Below are 26,048 nucleotides of genomic sequence, written 5' to 3'. Positions count from 1 at the left end.
GTGAGCAGGACCTACTATCACTAGGGGAGATTCTCTTCTGTATTAGTGATCAATTTTGGGGGGATTCACATATCAGTGGAGCTTGTTCACACCTCTAATTCTCACTGTTTTTCCATCCTTCAGCCAAATATTTCAGTCCTTCAAGTTCTACTGAAGGTTATGAGGAAATCGGTGAACGAGTGAGTACTTGCAATGGCTTTCTCAATTTTTCTAATTTTTGGTGTGCCCACATGTTTCCATCTCAAACTCTAGCCTCCATCCCAGTTTTCAAGGGAGTTTTTCACCACAGATCATTTATGAAACTTTCAGCCTCTGTCTGAAGCTTGAAGGGAACTGATTTCTCTTTCCAGTTCCATTTTATGGTGCTGAAGTTTTCCTTCTGTGACTATTTTGGCATTTAGAACACAAAAGCAGCTCACTGTTTTGGGGAAAGATCAACCTCTTAAAGGGCTGATCTTACCTTCTAGTAACAGGGTATCGAACTTACATGAGAGCTCCCAAAGAGCTCTAGTCAACCAGTTTTCATGTCCTGCCAGAGGGAGTAACTCACTGCCTTGTTTCTGAAACCAGCAGAGCAGACTTGTGCCTGCTTCCAGTAGGAACTGCAACTGCATTGGTATTTTACTTAAGGAATGTGTTTTTGGAGCAATTGCCCCCTTAGCATTTGATTCGTATCTGGAAGTACTCTTGGAATACACAAGTTGGATTCCTTTTGAAGGAACTAAAGATGCACTCCAGGAGCAGGCCCAGTGCATTGCCACTGCTAGTGAGCATTTGATCCTTGGATCCTGATTAGAACTTGTTTTAAGCAAAGGCTCTGAACTGCTCCTGCTATGGAACCAGGCCTTCAGTCCTGTTTCCTTCTACAAAACTGTCTTTCTCTTCACTATATCACAGGTGGATATTGCTTTAGCCTCTGCATAGCCATTAATAGATCTTCCTACCGTTTTTCCATGGTGTAGAGTTTTTGTTGTTGCTATTGTTGTTGAACAATAGGGGAAATTTAGACTGGATATAAGAAAAGAAGTTTTTCATGATAAAGACAGTGAGGCACAAAATAGGTTGCCCAGAAATATGATGGATGTCCCATCCCTGGGGACATTCAAGGTCAGACTGGACGGGGCTCTGAGCACCTGATGGAGCTGTAGGTGTCCCTGCTCATTGCAGGGGATTTGGGCCAGATGGCCTTTAAAGGCTCCTTCCAACTCAAATGAATCTATGATTCAAATTACAATTGCAAAACCAGAGGTTTAAGGAATCACCTTAGTGGAGAATTGAGAAGTGCCATTCACAATGTTTAGTACAGGTATTCCATTCATTGTCATCTTAGAATGGGTAAAAAAAAAGCAATCTTTTTTAGTAGTTTTGTCATTAGTATTGCTAAAGTACTATGGTTTGTTCAGGCTAAAGTCTACAGTGAGAAGATTAATGAGAATCTTAGTGGTTCTCTTCAGAGGCTTAATTAATAGATGCAGACTTCATGTGACAAATGAATCTTTAGCTGAGGAATGAAGATAAACCTATGGAATAAATCAAGAAAATGAAAGATGTTCTTTCAAGTAAGGGGATAACCTGACCTGAAGCTATCCTTAAATCACCTTATTCGATAAAGTTTGCAAACTCATCTTGAAGCTGTTTTTTGTTCAGCCTTGCCCATTTTATTTAGGTTCCTCGCTCATACCTAACTTGCTGATGACCTTATGTGTTCTTCTTTTCCCAGATAATTTTGTTGTTACCTGGACACTGCAGTTGTTTTCAAAAGCTGGCAATAATGTTTGTCACATTTAATCTTTCATCTTATTTGTCTACACTGATACTACTTTCTCATTTTCTTGACATGTAACTTATTTTTCTTTGATATACTTTGACATAATTATGTATTTTCCTTTAAAAAATCAGGTGGTTCCCATGGATCCTAATTAATGTTTTGAGGTTGAGTTTATGTCAAGAAACAGCTACTGTGACAATGCTGTCATCTTAAAGAGGGGACGAATGAACCTAGCATGAGCTGAGCAAACATCTCTAGCTGCTGTAGCCACCACTTAAAAGTCAGTCTTTGCTCAACACACACTACCAGCATCAACTATATCTTGTTCTATGCTGAAGAAATGAGCATCAGTGTGTGGTTACTGGTAGCAAAAATGAAGCTGTTCAAGTAGGTGTGTTAAGTACCAAAGCTGTTTTTAGCTGGGTGATTGTCATACTCAGAGTCAAGCTGAAATTGACTTGGTGTTACAAATAGACACTGCAATGTTTCCAGACTTGCCTTGAAATGATTTTGCTGCAATCTAGTTATTATTGGAGTCTTGGCTCACTCCAGAGCTCATTTAAGGCTGTTTTATAAATGTCTTCAGCATGCTTTTGCGATGGTTAAGCGAGCAGAGAAGTTAGATGCAGGCTCTGTTAGAAGTGAGGAGCAGTCCCATGGAAATCAGACAGTTCGCAAGTTTAAAAATAATCACTCTTAAATGCCTTTGTGGAGTGAAGCACAAAGTCACCTTGATAACATCTATCATTTAGTATAAAGGGCACCTCTCTTTAGCTACTGGTGACTTATAAAATCTCCCTTTAAATGTCATTTTTAAGGGCAAAAGACTCTTCATTTCATTCTTAGTGATCACCCCAAAGATCTCTCACGGCAACAAGTTAGGCAGAATCATTTCTTCTTCACTAGAAATTGCTGGATAAAATTATACTGCTTCTATATGCCATAGTTATGCAAGAGGTAATACAGGCCAGATGATGCCAGAAGTCCCTTCAGGCTCTAAAGTCTATTAACCTACTGGATAATTTGCAAATGGAACCATTTATGGAGTGATTGTCTGTGTACTGTCATGAGGAATGAGAAGCTATACTCTGCCTCTCTCATTCTGATGGAGACCCTGTTTACACAGTGTGTGTGTGCTTGTTGTAAAGGAGCAAGCGTACATTAGTAAAGAGTGTTGAATGCTGATTCTGAATGCTGAATATTATTTAGGCTATCCGGAAGCAACAGTCTTCTTTAAATTTTGTCTTGCTTTGTAACAAATGTGTTCTGCAACAAATGCAGCAATGTGGAATATTCAGAAACAAAAGGCAATGATAATGAAATATCATGGGTGGGCAAGATGGGGACATTGACAAATATAAGTAATTTGCAACAGTGGCAAAGGTTTAGGCAACTGCAGTAGCCTACAGCACTGCAGGCTGGATTCTTCAAAGCAAGCCATTCTTGTAGCTGCTTTCAAGAATCTGCTTACTGCAATGAACTCTTAAATTTTTAGAAAAGGAGGGCAATATACATTATAAATATGTATGAGCCTATCCTATTAGTTTTAATGAAATCTGATAAGCTGGAGTGCCTGAATATTTACAAGTAAGCTACTGTCTTCTGGCCCTGAGAGCACTAATAGCCCCTATTGGCCCTGCCAGGCCTCCTCAATGTTTTCCCCACCTGCCTAGTGCCCAGAATCTCATGACAACCCCAGGACCATCAGCCTCCACCTCAGCAATGCTGCATCTGGGCTGGGCTCCAGCTCCCACAGCCCTGCTCTGCCAGTCATGGGCCCTGAGGGCTGCTGTCCCAGCCTGTCCTTGGTCCATCCCCATCCCCACAGCCCTTCCAGGACATCCTGGGACTTTGTCTGACCCAGGGTACCTCCACTGAGCCTGACCCTGACCTGAGGATTGATTTCTTGGCTTCACCTTGGATCTCTCTCATAATCACACATCCGCTGTCTCCAGGTCTGTCCTGCTTGCCAGCATGAGCAAGTCCCAAAATGATTTATTTCCACTACGATCAAACTAGATGATAAAAAGGAAAAATGATCCCAGTGATTTAAACTTTTCAGTCTTGTGTTACCTTGGTGGTCAGCCCATCTCCAAGCCTGTTTCCAAGTCTGCTCTGAACAGGTCTGTGTAAGGCAAAATCAGATTTCCACAGAGAGTAGGACGTGAGACAGGTACCTTCAGAGAGGTAAGCCTAAGACTTAAGGGTTTCTTTCCTTCTCATAGAATCACAGAACGGTCTGGGTTGGAGAGGACCTTGCAGCCCACCCAGCCCCAGCGCCTTGCTGTGGGCAGGGTTACAGCCACCAGCTGAGGCTGCCCAGGCTCCCATCCAGCCTGGCCTTGAGCGCCTTCAGGAATGGGGCACCCACAGCTCGCTGGGCAGCTGTGCCAGTGCCTCACCACCCTCACCCTCTGAATAAATGATTTCTTACTGACATCTAACTTCCCCTCTTTTTTTTTCCATGGACTATAAGCTGCTGTCCTCCTCCTTGAAGTACCTACAATTTAGTCTGCTCAGTGTTAATTTCCTAGTAGGTCTAGCAGTATTTTCCATGCACTTATTTGCTGTAAATAGCAAAGGCCATTCTGGCACTTCCTGCCTTGAGTTTTGGTCACCTTCCTAAACAATAGCTATTTCTAATAAATAAACAGTATTAAATACTTCCCTAAGCATGAATTTTCATGGTGAAAAACTGAGATAGGACTGCAGAGATAGCTCTTGTTAGTCCAAGGAGGTAGAAGGATCTGGAAAAATGTGAAATAAGAGGGGATTAAAAGAGGGAATGGGAAGCAATCTCTGTTAGTGCTGTCTGTGTTATGACACATGCTTGCTGTACGAAGCCAGTGTATTATGCCAAAATTGGAAGCGATGTAGGTGCCAGTGTAAACTACGTGTGAATAAAAGAGTAAGAATTGCAAGAACGACGTTACAGAAAGGGCACTATAAGAGGATGCCCATATATCATCCTGTAGGAATCTGGTTTATTCTATTTTACTTCTTACTGCTCCTGCCACTGGATGAGGCCTTTACCCCCAACCAGAGCCTTACACATAGCAAAGTGTGGTGAGAAATGAGGTTCCTTGGAGGTGCTGCAGTCCATAAGCTGATGATCAGATGAGCTCTGGGCAGCCCATAAGCTGATGGTCAGTCAGCTTAATCCAAAAGATTCAGTTAAAAGAGAGGAGGAGAAAAGAACTCTGGTGCAAGGGGAAGAACAAGCAAAGCCTCTGTAGTTCAGTGAAAGAAAGTGATGAGAGGAGAGAATGAGGAAAAAGAGGAGCAATGAGTAGAAGATCATTAGATCCTTTCAAAACCATCTCATGTCATCATTTTAATTACATATAGGAAATGCTGATTACTCAACATCACGCTAGACTGTTAATTCTTTAGTCTCTTCTTGTTCCCTTGCTGCTGCTCTTGGATTGTCACTGTATCTTCATCAGAGTCAATGACAAGTAGCTTTAGATGGCACCTGAAACACTGCAGGAGGTAGCTGACTTCGGGACTAGCCAAATGCTGGAGGCTTTCTGTTGCTGTGAATGCCAATGCCAAACCACAGGTCAGAGCAATCTGTATGCAGGCACTTATTGCACTCTGGAGAGCTTTTTGGAGTATCTTTTTTCTTTAGTGAATGAAACATCTTCCACTCTGACTTCCTTGAATCGTGCTCAAAAGATTCTGGCATCACCCAAACTGAATCTGGAAAGTTGACAATTTCTGCTTAGCATTTAGCCTAGAAATAAAAACACATGGGAAAGTCCAAGGAAACACAACTGACACAAGAGCAGAAAGATTTGTATGAGCTATTGTCACTTGTGCCAGGAGGTACCTGGAGAGATGGGGAGAAGATTTGATGCCCTAGGGACTGTTTGTATTACTCTCTATGACAGTCCTGTTGGAGGTGTGCTTACTTTATATGAGTTCATAAAACATCTGCGTTTTTTGGTGCTGCAGTTCTGTTATTGGGAAGGTAATTATCCTCTGTCCCAGAGAAAGCTATTGAGGACATAGCCAGCCACAAGAACAAGCTCCTGCTACAGGATCCCTGCTATCCCTGTGGGTTGCTGCCAGCATAGTAACAAAGCTGTGTGTTTAAATTATACGGGGGCGGTTAATGAGTTTTCACCTTGTCAGGAGAGCAGCCCAAGGTTAAAGAATGATGTGTCCCAGAAACCAGAGTGAGAAAAGCTGAGTTTTGAAAATATGCAACCTGCTGGGTGAGCCAGTATTTCAAAACAAAACTATTATAGGATTTCCCTTTTTATGGAAGCAAAGTGCAGCATTACAAAAGGCAAGGAAGGAGCACTCTGAGTGTGATGTGGTAGCTGAAGAATATTTAGCACGTTATTATGTTATCAGTGGAAGTGTTTAATGAGATTTGGTAGATGTTCCCAAAGCTGCCCTGTAACGTCTTTGCATTTAGATGGTATGAAATGGCCCCTGATTTATTTGGTTGGCAAGACAGAACAAAGGGGTATGTTAGTATTTCAACATATATATAATTAAGCAAATCTGTTTTCTTTTTTTTTTCTTTCTTTTCTTTTTTTTTTTTTGCTGAGATCTTACATATTACAAATAAAGAGACTGACACTGATGATTCCTCTTGTTATTTTGCCTTGTGTAGGTTAGACCTACAAAACCTGAAGAATTTGTATGTGAAAAAGCTGGTAGCCAGTTATTTGGTGGAGGTGAGAAAGAATCATATTTACCCAAAAATGAGGTGGAGGAAGAGAAAGATTTGCATCTGTGTGGGAGAAAACCCTTTTGGCTTTACTATAAGGGTGTCCCACTCCTGCTGTGGCACACCCTTAATGCTATGGCTCCCACATCCTTTGTGTGCTTTGATCAGAAGCTCCATCCTCTTCTCTTTTCCCAGACCTGCAGACCAGAATCCAAGTCAATGTCCCCACCTCCCTCACTGACCTTTTTCCCTATTCCTGATAGTTTCAAGTATTCCCTGTCTCCACAGACTTGATTTTGACCCATTTTCTGTGGATGTTATGGGTGGGCAGTGGCTGGGAGCACCTGCCTCACACTGGCACCAACTGCTGCTGTTCACTGATTGGCATTCTCCACCGATGTAAAAGGTGTTTCTCCATCCTGATGCTTGCTGTATTTCTGTACATATTATGCCGTGACCCATTTTGGTTTACCACAGCCATACTTGAGGATAGACTCACCAACAGACTTCTCTCAATTGCTTTTTGAAAGCAAGATGTAAGTAGAGGATAAGATGTACTTTTAGAGCTGTTTTCCTAGAAACACATTAAATTGACTTGAGTTTGAATAAATCTAGAAGCTTTTCATAGGGAATCATCATCTGATTAAGACATGTCTCACGAGAGTCTTCAAGGCTCTGTGCAAGGCTCAGTTGCTACTCACTATGTTTAGTATTCAACTGGAAGCCAGGATAAAACTTGCAGATCTCATAGAGACTGCAGAAAAACCCATAGAGACTAGGAACCAGACCGACAGAGCAGTCTGGATTGCTGAATGAGTTGGGCTTGCTGCACAAAATGTATACAAGTGTAATCAAATGAATGCTATGCATCAGGAAAACAATGATGCTGATAAAATTTTAAGTATCATAGCAAGAACTTGGTTGAATATGAAATCCTAGGTTTGTGCTACAGCTAAAATGACCATGAGATGGTGCACAGAAGACTGACTGCTGAATCAAAAGGGAATTCTGTGCAACTCTACTAGCACCCAATATATATATTCATGCTTTTAAAAGAAAAAGAAGTAAACATACTCAGAGGCTGCAAAAAAGTTGTATACTTTTTCTGAAGAATATGCTTTATAGTGAGAAATATAAAGGGCAACTTTAACTCTGGATGGTTCCCGATGTTCATCCCTGTCACTTTATCTCTATACATTAACACTTTGTGTGAATGCACATGGTCCAGGAGATGCAAGATCTACAAATGACAGGAGACAGGAAGCATAATCAGGACAGGTTTTAATGAGTTCTTATCCTGTTGTCATACTCTGCGCAGTCCCAATGGAGACAGGACACTGAATTAGACAGACCTTGCTCTGTCTGTGGCTGTTTTCATGTCTCTGACAGTTTGTCCAAGACCTAACATTTCCTCTAAACAAAACTTTTAGCTCAATATACAGCTGTGAGCCAGTCTGGAGAAAGAGTCAAGCAAAGAAATACAGCTAAATGCAGATGGGAATAAGTATCCTATGATCACACTGGCAGCTTTGATTTTCTCTTTAGAAAACCTTATAGATTTCATGAGTACATTTGGGACACAAAATGGAACAGAAAGGTTCACAGAAATGCTTGATGATGATGAAGGCTGATGTAATGATTCTAGTGGAAGGGTAGATATTCGTGGAGTCTCCTACTATTTCTTTCCCTGGAACTGTAATTACTGTACCTAAGTCACTGTCACCAAAGATTCATGGTCAGACACACTGGGGAAATGGTCTTTGTCACTACTACTTCCTTTAATTGTATTGGATGCACGCTAACTGGCACAGTCTAGACACTCATGTCCTACCCGGCAGCATTTAAATCAGAATTGGAGAGAGAGAACACAGCTGTTAAAATGCAGCCTTCTCTATCTTGATTCATCTCTGTGTTCAGTGTTTGCATTTTAGAGTACATTCAGTTACCTAATTGTTATTTTACAACGTCTTCTTTAATGCATAGTCTTTTATGACTGTGCCTTATGAATTACTTATCAGTGACTGCAGAGCTGTTGCAGCCTTTAGTTTTGACAGTACGGTAATCATACAACAAACACAATCACTATTGCTTTTATAACCCATTTTTACTGTTCAGATCATATTTTCACTGGTTTATTTCATTACTGTGCACCTTTTCCAGCTGGGTTTATGTGATTTCCTAACCATTATGTTTGTAGATACAATAATGAATGTTTACTTTTAATGTCTGAAAGGCATTTTTCTAATGGGGAAGCTCAGAAAGCTGTTTCCTATGTCTTCAGAGAATAAATTAGAGAAAAACACATGACAGTTCTGAATGATTTACCAGGTGTCTATTAGGTGGAGAATCTCAACAGAGACATTATAGACATTTCTGGAGTCCATTAGCACCTTGCTACAATTTTGGCTGCAGGCACAAGAAAGCTGGTTAAATTACCATACATCAGAAAGCTGCCGGTTCTTGTAAGTAAATTCAGCAATCAGTAAGGCTCTTCCCATTTTTTAACCATCCCATTGAAATGGAGCAAACACTAGAAAATCTTGTGATGTGTTTTGTGTATCTATGTAATGTTCCTTCTGTCTTGGAGATTTCAGAAAGTACACAAAGAAAATATGGTTCTGTATTGTCTGTTTAGGCAAGGTGAAGCAGTCAAAGGTGTACTAAACCTCTAACCACCACAAAGCTACATATAAAATATAAATATTCAGAGCTGAACATTATCATTTGAGCCTTATGCTGTATGTGCATTAGTAGGAATGAAACTGGGGATTGAGTTTATGTTTTGTAGTCTTTCATACTGGGCTGGAATAATAATGAGTTCTGTGTTTGGATTGCAGATGACTGCCCAGCAAAAGGCTTACATGCCTGGACAGCAGTTCCATTTCCCTATCCCTGGCATCAACAGCAATTTGGGATTTGTTGCAAAAGAAAAGAATGTGGTAAGCAGTCACAAAACTTGAGCTTGACTAAGAGGTGCAAATCAAATAACTTATCAAACACACTGAATTCCATGCTTATTTACAGATGAGGCAGGCTGTTTAATCACCTGTTATTTCTAAAGGGTATCTTTTCTATGGCACTCAGTGTAATTTAAATGGGTGAGAGGAAATTTGGAAACATTTTCAGTCTTGTAAGAAGATTTCTACTTCACTTTCTATGAAATTTGGATTTATGGGAAGGGAGTGAGTTAAAAATATGTTTTATGCTTGTTGATTTGTACTGTTCACACTCAGTCTGTACCCGGACCTTTCTGTGTTCCTATTCCAAATTATTTGCATGAGGAATTGAAAACCATGGCTTAAAGCTCAGTTGGGCTGGAAAACAAGAACTCCATCTTATGAAAAAAAAAAGCTTTTTTTTTTTTCGGAAGGAAACTGCAAACGTTTCAAAATGTGTTCACTACGAATATATGATGTATGATGAGATACAAAATGACAAGAGAACCCTCTTGGGATGCAAAGTGTAGAGATGTCATTGCTGCTCAATTTACACACAGGCATGGCTGGAACTTAGACTTCACATTAGCCATGCTCATTATTGGTTATTCTAGGCTGCAACTGAGAGTCCTCTCTGATATGGCATTTACAGCACGTTTCAGCCTTACCACTTAGAATGAACAAGCAGCATCCAGATTTTGCAGGTCAGATGAGGTCTTTCCCTCTCTCTGGCTTTTATTAAAACATCTACCCCCACTTGGACTTCTTGCAGGTTCCTTGAGATAAATAGGTTTCTGCAAAACCCATTGGTTTTGCCAAACTGGAGTTTTCTCTGTCAGCTCCTGATTCTGTTCCACAAATATCTGGCAGCTTGGATAAAGCACTTGTAATATCTTCCAGCATGTAACTTCTCATTTTCTCCCCCGGTTTAAGAGAGAGTGTAAGAGAAGTTTGATGTCATCTATGAAAGATTACTTGCTGAATGACTTTATCTGTGCGTGGAGAAGCTCCAGATGGATAGCAGCAAAGCTACCTCACTGTTAGTATTCAGGTTCCCCTCTAAAACGATTCCTCCTGTGACATTGTAAAAAATCTGGCAGCTGGGGCTGCTTCTGGGGCTGTTTTGTTACTCCCCGCTGTTTCCTCTGCTCTCCATCTTTTGTGCCTCATATGTAGACCACAGTGCAGGGGCTGTCTTTCTATCATAGATCCGTACCATTTTTAACTGACTAGCCCTAGGACTTCTGTATGGATGTGGTGCTCAGGGACATGATTTAGCAGAGGGTTGTTAGAGTTAGGGTAATATGGTTAGGTTGTGGTTGGACTTGATGATCTTTAAAGTCTTTTCCAACCTGAGCAATTCTATGATTTATGCTAATAATGACCTTCCTGCTAAATGAAATCTTAGTCACCTGCCAGGTTTGCCTAGTTTGAGTGAGTACTAAAAAACCTTCCTAGGGTTAGATAGAGGCACAGGACTGATTTACATTACAAACAAAATCCTTATCCCAAAACATCCTGTCGTGTGGCAGGGTTGAAATCTGGATAGATTCAGCCTCAAATATTTCACATGACCCCAGTCTTTGTAAGTGGCCTTCCTGTAACAGACTCTGTTCCTGCAAAAAACTAAGACAGATACACTTATTTCTTTTTATTTTGCTTGCTTGTTTGTTTTGTGCGTGCACAGCATCAGTTTTGAAGCTTTTGGTCTTTTATATGGAAGATCTTAAGTTTGTTGGAACATGTTATAAACTTTTTTTTAATAGCTTGCATTTGTCAGATGTGCCAGAATGGATGTTATTTATACTTTGTTGTTATGCTCCTGGGACCTTCCTTCCCAGATTCAAGCAGAAGCATAATTCATTTCATCTGGTCCTTAGCATCTTGCCACGGCAACAAGCAAATTGTGTTTTAGTACATTGGGAATTGATATTACAACAGCTTAGAGTGCCTTGGTACCCCAGCAAGGACAAGTGATGGAGTCTAAAGAAGAAGTAATAAATACGCTGCCCATCATTTTGTAGAGGGCTTGGTCTTATTCCTCTAATATCCTGAAAAAAGAAATCATAAAGATATCATGATCTCCTCATGTATTTCAAACTAATTCAGTGAAAAGATTGCCAAAACGCACAGATTTGAAGTGACTGGATGCATTGCCTCACTTTGCTGAAAATCTATGAAAAAGAACGGTGGGCTTTGTGAGATCTCTTCCTTCCTATTTTGCATAGGGAAAACAGGAGCAAAATCAACCAGAGAGAAAACAAACATAAAAGCCCCACCCCAAACCAAAACACGAAATTTTCTGCAATGATACTCATAACCAGCTGTGCATCAATATGATACAGAGACACATAAGAACTGGAGACATGTGGGTAAGATGAGCAAGACAGGGCAGAGAAAAGTGCAGAGCTTCTGTTGCTGTCCCTATTCCTGTCACACAGGTATGCTTGGATAGGCTGAGGAAAGAGAACCAGGCTCTGACTCCTTCCTACTTGGGTGCCTCGACACCTGAGCACAGACTTGTCCTCAGTCTTCGTTAGCTCTCCTTTCAGACACTGAATGTTTCCCTGCCTCTGGAACAGGAAACGCAATGGGAACAGCAGTGGAAAAATAGCTCTTCTTGGAGGGAAGGAAAAAATGGGACGGTCAGGAATCAGACAAGGATATGCCTGGAGAGACCAATAGGCAGCAGGACGTTTTAATGGTGTTTAGTGAGTCCCTGACCCTCTGCTGACACAGTGGCACATTGATAGCAGTACCTGAAGTGGTGAGGAGCAGCACTGACTTGGGGGAGCTGGAGTTGGGCCTGCACCCAGCTTATAATCAGCATGGTGGTGGTGGGGCTCATCGGTCTGTTGCAGCTATCGCTGAGATGCTGCTGTCTGTAGCTTGTATATAGGAATTTGTACATCACACCAAGGCAATTTGTTGCTGTTTTTTCTTTGTTCCTGCTGTTGAAAGTCAAAGGAATTGAAAGAGACAGAAGTATAAGGAAGGAATGCGAACACTAAAGAAGGCTTTTGAAGGGCTTTCTTCGTCTGCACTGACCATAAACCAGATTTCATATCTCTACAAGCACTGATGGACTCAGGATTTATTTTATGGCTGAAGAGTTGAACTGGAATTCACGTCTCAGTGGCTGGCTCTGCTTCCTACATGTGCAGAGAAGTCCCAGTGCCTCTGACAAGGATGTTACCTAAGGAAAATAATGGTCACAGCCATAATGCCTCTGTCTGCCCCACCTACCTGCAGTGTCTTTTTCTCAACAGGTTCTTTTATTCTTGAGATGCAGCTTTTCTGGGTGGATTCATCACATCAGAAAACTGAACATCAGTAGTCAGCCTTTGTAAACACATTTTCATGGTTTTTTTTTTTTTTTTTTTTTTTTTTTGCTTCTCCTTAAAAGAACTGTTTGGGATTACAAGTAGATCTTTCAAGATTTGACAAGACAACATTAAGTCTCCTGGCCTTCTGCTGCTCTCACTGAGTTATTAGAGAGACAAGGGGAAAGCAGCAGTAATTGTGGTGAACAGACAGGGTGATGCGAGGAATGCATTGAGGATTTATGGGGCAGCTAAAGCTGTGTGTGAAACATTAGCATAAGGGTGATGTGCAAGACAGAGATCTGCACTGGAGTGATGGCCACAGGACTGCTCAGGAGCCTGGAAAGGATCAGGAAAGCATGGCTTTACACCCAGTTTATCTTTGTTTCCCAGTCTGAAACTGCTGGAGGAAGGCACCAGAGGAGTTCATATGTTGTTGGACATGGACACTCACTCTGTAGTCTAGAATGGCGCAGAGAAGCCATCAGCAACAGAAAACTGTGGTGGCAAGACCTGGGAAGGATGAAGAGGAGTAAATGGATCTGTGAAGTAATGGGACTTAGCAAAGATTCAATCTCATCACAGTCTTCTCTGCTAGCCCTGCTTCTGCCCTCCATGCCACCTTTCCACAGCGCTGCACGAAGAAGTTGGTACTTTAAAAATTTCATTGACGGCAGTTAGAATTTCCAGTTCTGTGTTCAGCAAAAAATGCTAGAACTTCAGTAAGCAAGTTCCTAGCCTCCAGCAGTGGTGGAGGAGGCTCCAAGGGTTCATCCCTCCCCTTTTTCTAATTTGGCAGGAACTTCACATGACCTGTGACGTATCAGTCACGTTGATACTGTGGTAATTGGTGAAATGAAATAATTTACAAGCTGACAACAGCATTCTAACTTTCTTAAAATACCTGTGCACTTTCAAAGCACGCAAGGTTAGCAGGCCACAGAAAGTACTCAGGGCTAGTTTTGGATATACAGTCAGGCTATTTCTCTGCCAAGTTTTGTGCTCTGAAATACTGCCAATGTTGAGCTATTCAGGTGGAGAAAGGACATTCTAATGAGACAACAGTTTATTCACATACTTGTGCTGGTAAAGTGGCTGAAAGTTATCTTCATAAAATGTTTAAAACCATAAAATTTTTAAAACACCCTGTATAATTGAAGGTTAGAGATGTTAAAATAGAAAATCCATGAAAGAATACATTTTATACAGTAGTAGAATTGGACAAACAATCTGTGCTTTTCTCTTTCCAAATCATCCACAAAATATAGTTACTTCAATTTTATACAATTTAATCTGAAATTTGGTATATATCCATGCTTTATGATTGCAAACCTTTCTGTGTAATTACAGCTCTTTGTATGGGCAGCCATAACACAGCTAGTTGCTTGGAGATGGATTCATCCGTTAAAACTTGGAGAACATAATTTTTTACACCAGAGCTGCTTCTCTAGACTCCATTTAGAGCTAATGCAAAAAGGCAGAACTTTTAAGGTATAGTTCACCTAGACAGATGAAAGCTATCAGATAAGCTGCTCTCTGTAGTAGACATTGCTGCTTTGGTTTGTGACGTCTTGAAAGTGCATCCCATTACTTGGACTGGCTTCATCAAGTCTCCTCCTGCACAGCTTAACCCTTGGAGGGTCTAAGCCTGCATTCATCCTTGAACCCCAGATGATTTCAGCTGTCCTTGGAGAAGGTCACAAAGTGCTGTGATGATAGAAGTCCTCTTTGTAAGCCACTATAGAGTGTAAAGCATGGTTTGGAAAACCCTTGTTAAGCAGTGTTAGTGCAGGGTGCTGTCATGTTTTCCATTAGGCAATAGTGAGCCCAAGCATAAAGTAATGCTATAACCCAAGCAGGAGGTGAGAAGCTGCATATAACTCAGGCCATATTGCTGTCTGCCAGGGTGGGACACAGCCTCATATCAGATCAACAAGATCAGAGAACAACCTGCCCAAACTTTTCTAAGTCCTGAAATAGCTGTTCTGGAAATCAGTGCTATTCATGCTCTGCCCTGTCCTTTGAGTGGTATCATTTACCCAGAATATAGCATTGCACCTAGTGCTGCATCTTGCTGTCATTGAAGAATTCCTCATTGTATTTCTCAGTGCAAAGCTTCTATAGAAAAGGAATCTGAGACCTAAAAGTTAAAGAAGACAACAATCTCAGTAAACCCACCAGCACCAGTTCAAAGGTATATTTAGAATATATGGTAACAAAAGAACTGTCAAACTGAAATCTTTGCTTCTCAAGGTTTAACATAGTCATGGTTCACAGAAAAGGGAATAGAGCAGGACATCTTGGCTTCACCTACACTCGTAAATTAAACAGGTTGAAGAAAGACTTTTGTAACTTAAATCAGCTTGGAAACCATCCTGATAAATTCTTTCCATCTCCAAAACAGAATAGCTGAATGAAAACTGCCTGGAGGAGATTGCTCCTGGAAGAAAGTTAGTCCTTTAAAATCTGCCCTTTACCAGTAGAGACAAGTCAAGACCCCAGGTTTACCTTTGGGCAATGGTGAGCTCAAAACCCTTCTGTGCCTGAACTCCTGTTACAGTCATTGAGGAGGTTTGCTTTCTGGGCACGTGTCCCTGTGCTGATGGAGCTCAATATGTCTGTCAGGGATGTGTGAGTCCAGCACAGCTGAATTGGAACTGTGGAGTGGGGTGGAGTAGGTATTGCCCAGTCTTGGCTGTACCACATCTCTCCCATCTGCTCTATCTTAAATAGGTGGTCAGCTAGCTCTGTTTATCATGAACCGATAGTATTTGGCAGCTACCACACTGGATTGCAGCCAGTCTGTCAGAAATTTATGAAAATTTGAAAGAAAATTGGTCTTGTGAGGAACAAATACACACAAAAAAATGCTTAAAAGCCGATAAGAAAATCTGTTCTGCTGGTACTTTAAGCAGTGAGAAAACCTTGGACAGAAGAGGTTTATGTTAGCCAAAGTGTTGCTGTATTTCTTATGAGCTTTTAGACACTTGATTGATTAGGTGGTATGCTATGCGTAGAAGAGCCACTGGAATAAGCAGTGATTTTAGCCAGAACTTTTATGCTTTGAGATAGCAGATATTGCTGGCACAGACACAGGGAGAGGCAAAGAGAGTGAAAGGTTTGAGATCTGCTGTGGCAACTTTAGAGTACTACGGTCCTGCAGCTGCTCCTATGGCTCAAAGGGAGGTGAAGGAGTCTGTCAGGAGTGCCACACATCACCACTCATCAGAGAACGATGATGGATGAGTCAAGAAGATTGAAAGCACCATCACTCGTACGTGTGGAGGCACGCTCCTCCCCTCTCAAAATCTGTTCAGATGAAACCCCTGAGATCTCTGCAGGACAAACAATCAGGCTGACCCCACAGCAGTGAGGATAGTGACAAATAAATCAACTGATCTATACCCACTGTTTCTGAAGGGATGATGAAACAATTTTCTGGGGACAGTTGTGTCTCTAGCTATATACTGTGTGCAGATAGATGGGGTTTTGTTACTCTGCTTTTCATTCTTTCAGTTCTGTTCCTTCATACAACAGATAATAACTACTATTATTACTGTTTCTAACTTTTCCACTTGAAAAAAAAAGAAAGCAATAAATTGAATAATGTCTCTGTGATCGGTACTGTGTAGTACCAAACCTAAAAAACATAATAAGCAAAAATATTCCTGAGATTAATAGTTATTGGTTTACAGACATATTTAAATAATAGAATATAAAAACAGACATTTCAGGAGATGGGAAAGACTTATGTGTGTTACATGCCTGTTTTCCTTTGCAGTGTTTTCAACTACTGAAAAACAAATGTACAACACACCTCTCATCTATTTTTCAGATCATTCTCTAACAAGGTTTAAGAGCAGATGCTATTTTCTTTCTACAGTAAGCACCTTGTCACCAAAAATAGATTAATTACCAAATGATGAAATTAGAAATATTGAAATGGACTAGCTCCATGGATTCTAATTAATTATGGACACCAGTGCTATAATGAGAGATTGTTCCTTGAGTAATGGAGATATTTGGTTTCACTGAGGATAATCTTTCCCTTCATGGTTTCACCCATGCAATTTCAAAAGGCTGAACTTGGGAAACCTAATTCAGAATCAGGAACAATTTCTTCCCTCTCATAGTCAAACTCAGCTTTATGACATCATCTTTTGAATAGTGGTCATTTTGTGCAACCAGCTTTCATGATGTTGAGCACATTCACCTATCTCCACGACTCAACTAGATATTAACATGGTCTTCAGTACAGTTAATGCTTACAGAATCTGTGCCAGGCTGTGCACACATTTCACCTCAGCAGGGAGAGGAGATGGAAAACCTGCATGCATGTGACATGTTCCATTGGGTGGGACATGTCACTTATTGTGAGTTAAAGAAGCAAGGTTTGTATTTTATAAAGAGACCTTGAAACAGAGTGTAGGCAAAATGCTTCTCCAGGAATGGAAAGCAGGCTTCAAGTCCTACAATATCTCCTGGCCTTAAGCTACACTGTTTCGTGTATGCTCATTTAAGGGCAGAATTTGATAAGCAGGACCAAGCAGACTTTCACAGCTTGAGTGTTCAGATGTCTCAGAGAAGCCAAGTTCCATCGAAAGCACTGGGACAGGTGCAGGTCACTTTCCCACTTGCTGCTATATATTCTGTGCCCCTGTCACAAAAGCTTTTATGATGTAGTCTTACACAGCCAGAGCACATACAGCTTCCCAAATAGTTGTATTAAAATACAATTGCATTTTCTTTTTCTCAGAAGTGACAGGTATTAGAATTAAAAACATTCTGATCCAAGTCAAAAGCTTCTGCCCTCTTAATTCTGTTCAATCTCCCTCTGAATGCTCTGGCTTCATCTGAATTCACAAGCACAGAGATGTTGGAAGATCTCCTTTTCTAGGAATATTTTCAGTTCACTAGAGCCAGTGGGTAGTAAAAGTCTTGTCAGAAGCCAAAACTCATGAGATTTCCAAACCAAGAAAGGTTTTGACAAGTTCAGCTCTTGAGCACTTGGCTGTTCTCCTGAAACCACTCAAAATCAGAGGTAATGCTGTTCTGTGATTGAAAGTGAAAATGTCAGAAGAGTCACTGCCACATCTCCTAAAACGTTTGTAGAGCACTTAAATTTGGCCTCACCCCACTCATTCAGTGTTTGTTTTTTCCCATTCCTGCAAAAAACTTTAGTGTTGTAGGGAATGATAGGGAATTTTAAAATAGCATGTATTTTTTTTCTTTACATTGATGGTTATACATTTTGTTGTATTAATTATTACTTAATAAAGATATATGTAACACATAATGTTTGTTTTCAGTAAGATCACTTCTTTTAGAACCTAAGAAAAACTTGACCCTTTGCTGTGGGATTACGATCTGTATTGATTTCACTGAACTTAGCCTTCCAACACCTCTAGTGGGCATTTATGGGCAAGCTGGTTTCCTAGCAGTGTGTAGTACAGGAATTCCTAGAACACTTGATTAAGCTACTAAAATGCACCTTTACTCCAAGATGCACAAAAGCATGTTAAATTTACATTGATTGGAGACCTGTGACGATCTTCCAAACTGCATATTTCTTTTTCATTGTTATGGACAAGCAATTAACTTTACTTGCTTAAGTATAAATTAGATTTTAAAATAGCTGCTTAGGTTCCCTGCCACAGAAGGTACAATTAATTACATCATTGCAAAATACATTACATACCCGGATATTTGAGATCTGTCAGATATCAGGTGCAATTCTTATGGCAAACCATTACAAATGCAGCATATATAGCAAACCAAAGCCTTTCAGAGAAGTCTGAAACTCATAATGCTATGCCAGGAATGAGGTTCTTGGTGAGGACGTGCAGCCTTCCCAGATAAAGCATTGGCTCAGCTCAGGAGAAAACTTTTACAGAGCTAGCTGGAGCAGGGCAAGATGGTCTGTTTGTTTGCGCTGGACCTCACTCCTACTGCTAGAGTGGAGATGTCTTTCTCCTTCTTTCTCCTCCTTTCTCCTCTCTACCCCTGCCTATGGGTAATGTTGTATGGGTTTCTGACTTTAAAACAAGGGTGCAACCAGGAGAGGCCCCGGCTAGTTGTAAGAAGGAATAGGTTTGCATGGGATAGATGTCCACAGAGTAAAAGCTGACATGTAAGCTGTTCCTTCCCATTCCCAAGGGAAGCAGAGCATCTAAGCTGCAGCTCAGCTCATGCCATAGCAGATGTCACAGCCCAGTATTTCCAGGGAAGATGATTTGTGAGAAGATGATGAGTGGGTCTTGGCATTCCTCAGCTATGTGTCAGTGGCATAATAATAAAGAGGTAGAACTATCTTCCCTTGTTAGACAGCAGTGATGAAGATTTCATTCAGGGCTAAGTGCCCAGGGATTAAAGAAACTAAACTACAGCTTGTGAGTCTTACTGGCTGCTGTTACAACGATGTTCTCCAACCTGTCTGCTGGTATGCTGCCAAGAGAGTGGTGTGCAGGGAGGGCATCAGCTCCAGAACCTTGTTATCTGTGCCCAACATTTCTTCTGGTGGACAGAAAATGAAAGAAAATTGTTTCTCATGATATCTGTGATAATCAGCCTGAGGCAGAAATGTTCACAGCTCTGAGCTTGCCGTCACATGGAGATATCTTTAATTGCATTTCATCCTTTGGAAATAAAATTGAAAGTGAGGACTGACAAGCAGGTGGCACACCCTTTCCTCCCAGCCTCACCCCCAGAGAGTGAAATACTTGGACTTCCAGAGGGGAGAGTTTTAAAGGTATGGACCATTTTCAAACCATTTTGAGAGATTTAAGCATGCTAGAAACAGTCCAGCGGAGGACTGCCAGATGATGAAGGGACTGGAGCATCTCTGCTATGAGGAGAGGCCAAGAGAGCTGAGTCTGTTCTGCCTTGAGAAGAGGAGGCTCAGGGAGATATCATCAATGTCCATAAATCCCTGAAAGGAGAGTGCAAAGAGGCTGAAGCCAGGCTCTGCTCAGTGGTGCCCAGTGCCAGTGCACTGGCACTGACGCAAAGAAGATTCCCTCTGAAGGTTTGCTTCATATTTATATCACTAATGCTCTAGTCTGGATTAAAAATGTAGATTTAATGCAGATAAAGACTGTATCAAATGGAGTTTTTCTGTGGGATGCAGGGGGCTGAGTCTTTGCCACATGCAGGCAGAAAGGTAAAGGATTCCAGGCTCCACACATAGCAAAAGCTACACAGATGTATCATGCACGCTCAAATACATTCTATCACCAATAATGCACATTTCATGGGTGAAAATTGGGCCAATAACTCATCTTGGGGTGTTATATTTCTCTATCTAAGTGATTGCAGGCAGTTCAATAGAAGAGGTTTTTACTTTTTCTCTGACTCAGGTTGTGAGGTTTTGCAGACTTTGAGTAAAAAAGTAGGCAGAGTTCCTCTTGGGCATGGAGGCTTAGTAAGCAATGTGGAAAAAACATCAGTGCAAAGGAAAAGAGGAAGAGATTGTAACAGCAGGCATCATTCTCCATCACGTGTCCTTTAGGAGCAGGGCAGTTAAAGAGGTTAGTGCACCTTGAGGAATTTCATCTTTTCCCATAGGTTTTCTCCCTCCAGACTGAACTAGTTTGCTTCTTTTGTGTCTCCATGCTTTATCCTGCAAAATCAGCAAATCTTGCTCAACTGCTGCAGCGCGGAGTGAAAAAAGACAGAGCAAGATGGTATCAGTGCTCCTCTGAGCACTGTACATCTTCAATAATCTTTGGAGAGACTGCAAGGGATTAATTTGCAGCCACCAGCTCAGGACAGACCTGCACTGATTTCTTGACCCAGAGGTGGAGCTTCTTTTTGTATTGCCCCTTGAAAGAAATGAGCTATGTTTTTGTATACTGGCGGTTGGCAAGTTGTCCTCTGTTGTGCCTTTCTGCATTGCATTTCTAAATCTCCCATTTGTCCTTTCCTAAGCACCAAGTTGATGTTCTCACATGAGAATACCCTCTCATCACTCTAAGATCTCTTTCCTCATCAGCTAGTTCAGAGTACATCACTGTTTTCAAAGGAAGTATTTATAATTCCCATGTAGGGCTCGGGTGTGTAGGAGGACTCCCTCTCAGGAGGAAAGTACTATAGGGAACCTGCTTCAGCAAAGCAGTCGGGCTAGATGATCTCCAGAGGTCCCTTCCAACCCCTATGATTCTGTGATTCTGTGATGAAAAGTCCTCAAACTGAAGCATTTGGTTGAAACAAATGACCTTCACAAGTCCAATCCAACACAAATTGTTCCACAGTTGGGAAAAAAGTTGGGCATTTGTTTGGAATGGGTGGCACTCCTTAGTTTATGCATTCGATGCCAAGTTAAAGAGATTTATTACATTACTTACTACACCGTTGAACAGTATCCCTAAGTGTAGCTGATTGAAAAGGATCAGAATAAATCAACAGCACCTGTGCTTTTTGATGTTATTTGTCACAATGCTTGAAGAAAATACACTTAATAGCAAGCACCGAAAGGTACCTAAGTTGCTGGTAAATATTGGCTTTCTAGCACTACCCTTTCACCAGCATGTAGTTTTCTTCACTTGTGAGACGTGATTCTAGAAAGATCTTTATTGTATCAGTCACTGGGGAGGCAAGTGGCCATGTTCTACCCTGGAACGGCTGAGAGAAATCTGAAGCATAGAATTGCCCAGCACTAATTGATATCAGCTGTGGCAGAGAAGCTGTTAACCAGTGCAATCTGAGAAGCACCTGCCCTTCGACTTCATGCCAAGGAGTGGTGTGGTTTCACCTGAACAGCTGTGTGCAGATTTGGCAATGCAATATCAGAAGGACATAAGACTATCAGAGAGCATCCAGAGGAGGGCTACAAAGATGGGGAAGAGTACAGAGAGTAACTGATGAGGAGCAGCTGAGGCCCCTGGTGTGCTCAGCCCAGAGCAGAGGAGCTGAGGGGAGGCCTGATGGCGGCTGCAGCTCCTCACAGGGAGCGGAGGGCAGCGCTGAGCTCTGCTCTGTGTGACAGCGACAGGGCCCGAGGGAACGGCATGGAGCTGCGGCAGGGGAGGGCAGCTGGGGGTGAGGCAAAGGGTCTGCACCACAGGGCGGTGGGCATGGAACAGCCTGCACAGGGCTGTGGGCACGGCCATGAGGCTGGGTTTAAGGGAGAATTTTGACAGCGCTCTCTGACACAGGGATTGAATGTAGGGTGGTGCTGTGTGGAGCCAGGGGTTGGGCTTGATGATCCTCATGGATCCTTGTAACAACAATTGGTTTTCCATTTGGTCCCTTGGTGATTTCACACACGCTGTGAATTTCACCTCCTCAGTGTGCACTGCAGAAGAGCTGGCTGAGTTTTTCAGCTTCTCACCCTAATACTGATCTGCCATCTGCTCTAATAATAAGCCCTCTGGGGGCTGCCCAGTCACTACTGAAACTTTGATTAACATGTGAGGATATTCTGATGCGGCATGAGGCCACAGCCACCTTCTCCCTGGGCAGCAAACCCTTCTACCACTCCCACCACTTCCATCCCAGGATGGGCCTCTCTGTGAAGGACTCCATAGCACATCCTCACTCCTGAAGCTCTTTCACATCTTTACTGATTGTTTCTGATGCATTTCCCCAATGCAGATGAGTTTATAATGTCAGACTGGCTCTGCTGCGGAATTGTATCTCCCAATGCTCCGTTGGGGATTTCCTTGGCTCCTGCTGCATGCTCTCTCCACAGATCCTCATGATTACTGATAGCCTCCTGGTTTTCTTCTTGATTACTAATAGTCTCTTGTTGTTTTTTTTTTGTTTTGTTTTGTTTTTTTCTGGTGGAGGAGCCTTGAATGAGGGAAAATCAAATTATTTCTGCAGCTCAGGGAAAATTCCTGAAGGGAATTTTTGCATGTGATTTTCTGTGCAGTGGGTCAGGGTGGTGGGTGGAAGCAGCATTTCTGTGTCCCTGACTGGGACTTGCAGCTTGGGTTCTGTGTGAGTGGCAGCTCTGAAGCAAAGGAAATCTGGCTTGCTTGGAGCTCGCACAGGAGGTGAGCTTTTCTTTCTTGTTTCCAGTTCCTGAGAAATTATTGCCACAGTGGAGGGTGTAGAAATTGAAAACACTTTATTTTCTTGTCACATAAATTATATATATGTGTATGTACACATCTACAATACTTCAAATGCATATATATTTAAATGAACATTGACTGGAGATTGTTGTTCAAGCCTGTGTTTTCCAAGATTGCTAGCTTTTATATATTGCCATTATATATAAAATTCAGTCTAGGCTCCATCCAAATGGTTTTATTTTAATTCCTGCTTTACCATCCTCCTCACTGCCTTCCCATACCACTGAATGATGGATGTGTGCAGCACAGACTGCTCCCAGGCCCAGCCAGCATCAGTACAGTGCTCTGCAGCTGGTGATTGCTGCCTGCAGAGATGCTTCTTGCATTCATAATACTGGGCATATGTGGGGGAGCACTGCAGGCTGAGCTGGGGCTCCTAGGCAGGGCTGTACCATGCTCTGCTGCAGTGCAGAGGAGGGGGAGAGACCTGGCAAGTGTGGGTTTCACATTCAGATGGGGAACAGAGACCCATCCCTCCTCTTGCACTTTTGTATGAAATTACAGCTATGAAGAGAAGATTTTCTAACATGCTTAAAGCAACCCTGGTCTCATTTGAAGAAGCATCAAAGTTTTTGCAGGTGGATGTAGTTTAGGAGGACTGGGGACTAGTACTTGAAAGGAGATGATCATTGCCAGTGTGGGGTACAGGGTGCTGGTCTGAAAAAGGTGTGATGGATGTCCCCAGAATGCAGCTTGTAGGAAGGGAGGGGAGCAGCAGGGACATTTTCTGCACCCGGAGCTGCAGTGACAAGGATAGGGAGCCTATGGGACTTCCTTATGAGTAATAGGAAGAAGAGATCTGTCTTAAAACACATCCCAAGACAGCACAACTTGACTCCCCATCAGCACATTTGCTCCCTGGTTTGGGAGAGAGGAGACTGCTGCTTGTGACACAGGGACATCATGGCATGGGCACTTAGTTGCACTCAGGCTCCAGTTCTTCCTGCATCAGCTTCGGGATTTCCTTCTTTCTGCAGTGCTGACATATGGCTTTGCATAAGACCTGGGCACAGGGGTAAGGAGAGACCTGCAGAGGTTGTGCTGGAATGAAAACAATATTTCCTACATGTCAGACTGTGGCTCTGGACAGCATCAACCTGATTTTTACCCTGGCATTGTTGCAGGCAGAGCAGATGCCAAATTCCAGTGTCTTAAAAAAACAGCGGAAGTGATGGGGTAAGGTTTGAATGATGTGTGCTGCTCCTTAGCTAAAAATAGTAGGTGTAGCTCCTAGGAACTGTTTCAGATAGGCAAAGTTTGGAGCAAGGAGTTTTATCTTTTATTTGATAAAAAGATAAAGCTGGAAAAAACAGCCAAGTTCTTCTCACAGCTCTGTACCAAGACTCATTAATTAATAAATATATTCTTATGGTTTGAAAGGGGGCTGTTCAAGGCAAATTGATGTGAATTGTGCCATTGCTTGTAAGGGCAGTTGCTCTTTTATAAATATACTGAGAGATGACATTAGATTTGCTCTTTAATTGAGGACTGACTGACTTCAGCAGAAAGGTGTTTCATGGCTGATTATATATGTTCCCATGCACCGAATGACACTTACTGTCATAATAACTTCCATTTTTATTGCTGTGTAATACAAATGATCTGAAAATGCTTCATAAATGATTGCAAGATTTACAGAAGGGAACAAGATATTTTTAAAATCTTCTGTATGTTTCTGTCTTTGAGAAAGTATTTTTTCCTAATTTCATTTACCTCCTTGAATTTATTGAAAAAACTAAATCTTTTTTTGTTTATTGCAGGAATAATGGAACAGTAGACATTAGGTACCTTCTTTGCTTCTCAGCAATAGAGGTGGGATGCTAAATACCTGAAGACAAAAGAGTCCCTCCCTTGCTCTGCAGCTACAGTTTCAAAAGAAGTTGCAAAAGAAATTAGTCCAGTAATGTATATGTCCTTCACCACCTTTCCCTTTTCTGGTCCCTTAAGTTTCCTTCTTGTTCAAAGGGCTTTCCAGAGTACAAGGCTTTGATTTCCCTAGGAAAAGTGAGAAAGTTTTTTTGCCTCCCATATGACTTTAATAATAAACCTGTCGTACTCTGCCTGATGCATCATGTAGAAATGACAAAAAAAAAAAAAAAAAAAAAAGAAATTACAACCTGTTCAGCAGATATTGGCAGTGCCGGCAGGAATTCAATTTGCCCATGGTTGGACAACTGAGTAGCATAAAAGCAGAGTTTATATATGCTGCTGACAAGAGTTGAAGGCTCTCCTGGTGCAGCCTGAAGGTTCATGACCCATAAATATTTCTCTCCTGGCAATTGCAATCTCAGACTCCTGCTATGGCAGAACTTGTAAAAGCTGTAGTCAGTCTATTGCTCTCCTGGGACTTACAGACTCCCCTTGCAGACTTGATGAGTATAATTCACGGGCATTATCTCATAAGACTTACAGGTTACCAGCTGGACTGGTGTGTAAAAGTGCTGGAGACTGTAAATGCCAAGTACATTAACTATTTCTGTTTATGGGTTATGCAAGAAAATGACATTTTCATCCTTTAGAACTCAAATGTTCTATTAATGGGGCAAGCAATTGGTATGAGTTTCACGTTGTACATATAAAACAGATTTTCCCCACCCAGCAGTTGTTTTCACAGTGCTTCAAGCCCCTTAGCAAGGCTTCTGGTAGTGCTGAGAGGATGCTGAGGGGTGATTGAATGCAGGCATCTGGCAACATCTCTTACCAATTTGGGCATCAACACACCAGTTTAATAGAAAAAGAAAGCTTAGCTTTTTTATGGATCGACCTATTAATTCTGAACTGGTTGGTACACCTTTTTAAACACCTCATTGGAAAGGGAACAAACCCTTCAATACGGAGAGTTCACTGCTCTACATTTTTTGTGCCATTCATTTTGGGTCTGTTCCTTGCATTTGGTCTTGGCAGATTGAGGCTGTATAGACATCTGTGACTTCAGTGTATTTATACATAGGAAATAAAAGTCTTTGAGCTCAATTTCTCCATATGTCTCTCTCAGCTATCTATTATTAGAAAGCAAACATCTTGGATGGGTAGCCAGCTATCTATATTCAGGGCTGCCAATTTTCCCTATTTCATATTCTGGGTTGCAGATATTTTCAAGCTCTTCTTTTGGTACCTTTAGTATCTGCCTGCTGAAAAAAAGGTCGGTATTCCACTACTGGTTTGTATGATATGAGTCATTACTTTTGATAGAGTACAGGGAGTGTGTTGTAGTGGGTCTCTGGTCCAATCCTCACCCACCTCCTTTCAAGGCAACACTGA

The 26,048-nt window shown here is 41.7% G+C and overlaps 1 long non-coding RNA gene across 1 annotated transcript; it reads left to right on the top strand.

Annotated features, from left to right (window-relative positions):
- The first annotated feature begins 120 nt into the window (after positions 1 to 120).
- LOC149920256 (uncharacterized) lies at positions 121 to 25,720 on the top strand. The gene is made up of 3 exons (XR_016463355.1): positions 121 to 179; positions 9,290 to 9,391; positions 24,548 to 25,720. It is a non-coding gene; the product is annotated as an uncharacterized LOC149920256 (long non-coding RNA).
- Positions 25,721 to 26,048: the final 328 nt, after the last annotated feature.

This window comes from Phasianus colchicus, chromosome 1, assembly GCF_987193195.1.
Source record: "Phasianus colchicus chromosome 1, bPhaCol1.hap1.1, whole genome shotgun sequence".
In the NCBI taxonomy this organism is placed as follows: domain Eukaryota; kingdom Metazoa; phylum Chordata; class Aves; order Galliformes; family Phasianidae; genus Phasianus; species Phasianus colchicus.
This window is presented reverse-complemented; position numbering and strand designations above follow the sequence as displayed.